The following is a 6,000-nucleotide window of genomic DNA, read 5'->3' as shown; positions in this document are numbered from 1 at the left end:
AAAAAATCTCTTTCAAACTTACTGAGCTTCTGTTGACTGGTCAACAAACCTATGTTGTCATTTCACGGTAGCTCGCACCCTAATTCTGACACCTGCCACTGTGTTACTTCCAATCACTTCTTGAGCTTGAACTAACCATTAACACTGCCAGAAGCAGTTCTCCCAGAAGGTCTGCAGGCCATACAGGGTCCAGCATCAAGACTAGATTTTAAGACTTCCTAGACTGTCTGTCATCCCTATCTGATGCCCAGCCTTCACTTTGGGCATAACACTGGTAAAGAATAAGATTCAGCCACAGGCTGGAAGCCATTCACAGTTTCCAAATTATGTCTTTTAAGCACTAACAACATCCTGAACTCCTCCGCCTGTGATGTCTGAACCCGAAGCTAGTATTAATAACGCATGACTTTGGAAGCAAACATCCCTTCCAAAAGCAAATTCAGGTATTTTCAGTTCTTAATGTGATAGCAGCAACAAGTAGTACAATATCAAGGATTTCAAATATAACCTTATGGAAGTGATTCGGACAACGACCATAAGTTGGGATAAATGGTATCTTCCTACAGTGATGCCAAAGCCCTTCTTGCCAAGGAATGTATATATGCTTGGGTCATCACCTGTGACAGTCCGGTCCCCGGCATCCGGAACTGGTGAAAGGAGAATAAGTGACTAGCTGCAAAATCTGTGTTAGCAATGATCTTTCGTGTATATCCGTGTGAATGCATGACTTGTCCAGGCATGAAATGTTATGATCAAAGTTATGCTTAACAAAAGCAAACTTCGATCCCATGCCCAAGATATCATCCTCTAGGCTTTGAGATGCTGCAACAGCAGGCACTCTTCACAGACAGCCATCAGGCAGAAAGGGCTGCAAGGATACTGAGGCCAGAATGATAGAATGGTTTTGTGTGTGTGTATGTGTGTGTGTATGCTCATGACACAGAAATGGTAATTAAAGGAATGCATTTGGGGCCCTTTGGAAAGTTGCCTGAGAATCAGGTGCCTAAATTCTCCCCAGCTCTTACTGTAGGAGGAAATTACATTCTGAGCCTGAAGTGATGTCTCCTAACCACACTAGATAAACAGTTTTATCTCCTTTTTATCAGTGTTGCAATATCTTCTCCCAACAGTCCTCAGGTACCTTTGCCATAGCTGACACATGCATTTTCACCTTTTCTTCTTTGGGACTGCAGAAGCTTTGTTGCCATATACCAAGTGTCAACGTGCATCACCCCCATCCTGAGGAGGATATGTATGTGAACTGTCATCAGGCTCAAGTAATTTCTGTGTCATGGCTTTAATATTTCACCTGTCAGACAATGCTCCTTAATGAAGGCCATTCATTCTTGCCAAATGAGCCACTGAGTCAGACAACAGCCTCTTCTACAGATGTTCAAGGCCAGTGATCATCTGGGAGAAGGGGGATTTTTAATATCTGAGAATAAATAAAGCAGCTGAGCTCAGCTCTTGCTGATGCCTGTGGCAGCCAGTAATGACCCCGGAGTCTGGATTGGAACAAGTGCTATTACCCTTTTTGAAAAAAAAAAAAAAAGAAAGAAAAAAAAAAGACATTCAATCAGTTTTAGAAAACTCTGAAACTCAGGAAAACAAAATAGTGCTGTGGAAAAAAGGGATTTTGGTTTTGATGACAGCAGATAGCTACTATTGAATGATAGAGATATTTGCTGGGGCAAAGTGGGTTATTTTTATCATAACTCTCTTTCCATTAGTACATTCCCTGCTGGCTTGGAGGATTATATCTATTTTGGCTTGGAGGATTATACCAACTTGTTTTGCTACAAAATCAATAAAAATAAAAGCTAAAATGACAATTAAATCCAAGAAATCCCAGCTGGAAAGCAAGCAAAATTCCTCTTCTCTAATTAAAGTCTGTGCAAACCACAGCTTTACCAAGGCACTAGGGAGGGAATAAAAGGAGCCTGTTCCCACTAACACATTTACTGTAACTGCCTTTTGGACCAACCAAATTACTGCAGAACATTAACCCAGCACTACAATAAGCAGCAAGGCCTGCCAGGTCTCCCTCCTCATTTTGGAAAGGAGAGCAGAAAAGCAAAGCTGAGTATGTAGGGGTCATCATCATCTCTTTCTGTCAAGAGTGAAAAGCTTGTTGTGTGCCTGAAATGCTTGTTGAGGTTAGCAGGATGTGACTTCGATGGGCTTTGGATGATGTCTGTAACATGATTAGTATATGCCAATCAATGTCTCCCTCTTTAGTCTTTGCAGCAGCACCTGGCTGCTAGAACTGCAATTTTGAGGCCAACATGCAGGAAAGTGGACATCTGAATAGGATAAAAGACAATGGCTTTCAACGAACAGAGTGCGCTAGGCTCTGCTGTCATCTTCTCAGATTGTTTCCCCTGCAGCCACAGAGGAAAAAAATGCTAGTACTCTTAAAAGGACAAGCAAATAAAGAAAACCTCAAGCCACAACAAAACAAAACCAAAACCACAACAAAAACAAAACAAAAAGGAATCTCACAGCATAAGATACTAAAATACAGACAGATACGGTTGTGAAACAGGGAGAGGACAAGAAATGTGACGTGTGAAAAAAAGACGAGTGAAGCATATAGACTGAAATTTCAGCTACTGCAAGTTAAACCTGAAAGCAGAAAGATGTAAGGAGGATATAGGACACATATTCTTGTGGAAATAATTGTAATACTGAATCTATGGACAAAACACACCACACACCATTCTCCCTTATCAGTTGTCTTCTACTTGATACTGATGCATGAGTGACCGATGTAAGACTGTTTTGCCTTACTTTAAACCCAAATGTAATTCTTGTTTCAGCATCATGGCATGCCTTGACCTTTGGCTATCACCAGTCTTACATAATAAGAAGACACAGTTATTAGTCTTGAGCACAATACTAAAGCCAATGTTCACTTTTAATGGACAGGGAGAAAGAGATGCAGTTTCAATACGGTTGATGAACTTTATATAAAATAATAAGTGCCAGACTGGGGCTGTAAGTAATGAGTTGAATGTAGAAGGCCTGTTTGTGATGCTGGCATCCTTTGAATAGTCAAAGTATTTTACCAGTGAAACGAATGGCCCAAATGGTCCAAAAGTTAGCCCCATAGATAGCAAAAAATTTCACCTCAGTTACTGAGGGATTTTGCACCAGTTATTTTGCATGGAAATGTTCTAGCTAGAGAACAAACAACTCCTTCCTACTGGAAACCTTAGATCTTGATATCCTCTAGAAATCAGGATTTGGGTCTCTTTCTTCAAACATGAGCTACTAAGCCATGTGTGCTGACACCACAAGAGCTGATAGCTTGGGCCTCAAGACAATGGACCTGAAGAGAAGACCATTCTGAAAGGCTGCAGCCTTGTCTCCTTGCCACGTCCTCGCCAGTGGACATGCAGATCCATTGGTTAGTGCAGTCTTAGCAGACATGAGATAGACTCCAAAACTGGCACCTGGGCAAAGCTGTCTCTTAGAACAACATTATTCCAGCTGACAGAATTACTCTTCTGGCAACATAATTAGATGTATACCAGGAGGGTTGCCAACGTGGCTGTCATGATGAGGAGAAGGAAGATGGTTCTTTTTCACTGTTTTCATTGATATTGAGCTGTTGGCAAATTTCACAGTGATGGCTGCATTTAGGATAGCAAGATTGTATTTTGCTTGAGAGAGCCACAAAAATTAATGCCTCAGGCATAATATTGGAATTGATACTGATTAGCAGATCGAGACAAAAATTGCAATGAACCTTGTGTACTCCAACAGAGCACATTTTCTGGTCGTCCTTCTCTAATAATGTCCTGGCAGAAACCACGTCTCTCTAATCCAGTATTCTGCTCTATGCATAACTCCAGTAGTTAACCTTGACGGTCTGAAGAACGTGGCTTTAAATTTGATATTGTGTTCATTTCTATCCTTCGCTGTCAAAAAATATTAAATCTTTCCTCAGCCACTTGCTTTGCACGGTGAAAGACAGATGGTTGTGCTGGATCACTCCACAGCAGAACAGATGTTGTAATCGAGGACCCAAGAATTCTGCCAAATTAATTAGACTCTTTCACTGATCTGGATAAAAAGAGCAGTGCATGGGCATTCTAAAGGGGTTGCCATTCTAATTTATACCACCCTGTCAGGTCATCTCTTGTGAAATATGACTGTAATCAGGTGTTCTTCTACAGCATTTTATCAAATGACATTCAAACACGGTGGAAAGGTGGTGAGGAGACAGCAGCTTTTAATACAGCATCCCAAAATCTGTACAGAAATAAAATCATGAACTATTAAGATAAAAAGATCTATGAAATACATTCAGCCATATCCTTTTTTTTTTTTAATCATTAATTATCTATTACTTCAGCTTCTTTGTCAACTAAAATTCCCACACACAAATCCACTGAATACAAAATGTGTACGATATTTGCATCATTTTAGACCCCATTCATAAGGCCCATAACAACTGCTCAGGGTTTGTATACTTTTCTTCCTCTCTTGGAGCTCAACTTCCTGATTCTCGATATAAGGGGAATGAAATTATGCGGAACTTAGCAAGTTTTAAAGAAGATTTTGGATGCCATCAATAAAGTGCAGACAAATATCATGGTATACCATATTCATCTTTGATCCAACACCAATACAGATTCTCTTTGCAAAGCCAACATCTTCAGAAATATACCAATAGAGCATGAAGAAAGAACAGTTCTGAAAGAACAATTCTGAAAACGTAACTCTCCAGTGAGTTCAGAGTCCCTATGTATTCTCGTCACTTGCTCCTTGCACTGCTGCAAAGGATCTCTGTAATTAATTTAAAAATGTATCCATAACAGAAGAAAGAAAGACTTCATTGTAGAATTGGATTTGCATATTTTCTTCACCCTATTTTATTTCCTTAAATTTTAGATAGCTATTTTGATTACTATAAGAAGAAAAACATATTGTTCAGTATTTTCACATTGTTTAATGCTAGAGTACAGAAATAATTCTGGCTATTCTATAAAACACTTTTTTTCCTGATTAAATTCTCCTAAAATACTAAAAATCAATAAGTAAAAAGCCCATGGCTGACAGTTTTTGTATCACAACATTGCTCCCTCTGTTTAGAAACTGAAATTAATGGGCTACATCTTCAGCTGCTGCAACGTGGTGCAGCTCCATTAATTTTAATAGAGAGAAGTCGATTTATACAAACTAAAACCTGACACCATGGCTCTTTGTCAAGTTGCATAAAGGTCTAAGTATGTCTGTAATCATGGCAGCTGGTGCTTTGGTGATTTCAGAAGCTGTGGAGACAAAGACAAGTCTAGAATAAGCAGAAGCTGGCATTGTAAGAGCTGCCAACATTCACAAACTTTACCAATTGCTATGATGCTGTTGCTTTTTAACTTTTTTGGTTATTCAGTATGTGTGTCATGGGGGGATCCTCTTGGGAAAGTAATAGTGGTCTGGTATTTCTTTGAGGAAGTATGTTAGTTAACAAAAGCTATCCTTTCCCTTGAGTATAACAGAATAATGCAGGGATGGTTTCTTTGATTCCCAGGTCTAAGCCAGCTTTTGCAGCTAGTGCAAGAGCACTGCCACCCCCCTCTCCTTTGGGTGCACTCATCAATTCTTGCTTACCCTCTGGGTTCCTCGCACATGACTTTATCCACCCGTTCCCAAACCTAAACTTGCAGCTGATGCTGAAGGAAGTTCCTTCTCTTTTCCCCAAGGCACTTTGTGCTTGCACCTATATAGCTGCAGTGGTCTTCTTCCTTTCAGAATCCATAATGGAAAAAATATGTATATCATTAATTCAGCCAGCAGGAAAGCTTCCATCATCTTCTGTCTAAGGCCCACTATAGGACAAGGATGGAAATACACAGCAGTCTTTGGCTAAAGCCTTCATAATTCCCATACTGATTTATTTGAGCAATCGCATGTTGTCAAAAGCAGGGTCCATCCTCCTGGATAGATATATTGTGAAGCTCTTCAACAGTGAAGAGCCCTCGGCTGACTGTCTGT

The sequence above is a fragment of the Meleagris gallopavo genome, chromosome 1, assembly GCF_905368555.1.
Source record: "Meleagris gallopavo chromosome 1, MGAL_WU_HG_1.1, whole genome shotgun sequence".
NCBI lineage: Eukaryota > Metazoa > Chordata > Aves > Galliformes > Phasianidae > Meleagris > Meleagris gallopavo.
The sequence above is the reverse complement of the archived record's forward strand: the minus strand, read 5'-3'. Positions refer to the sequence as shown.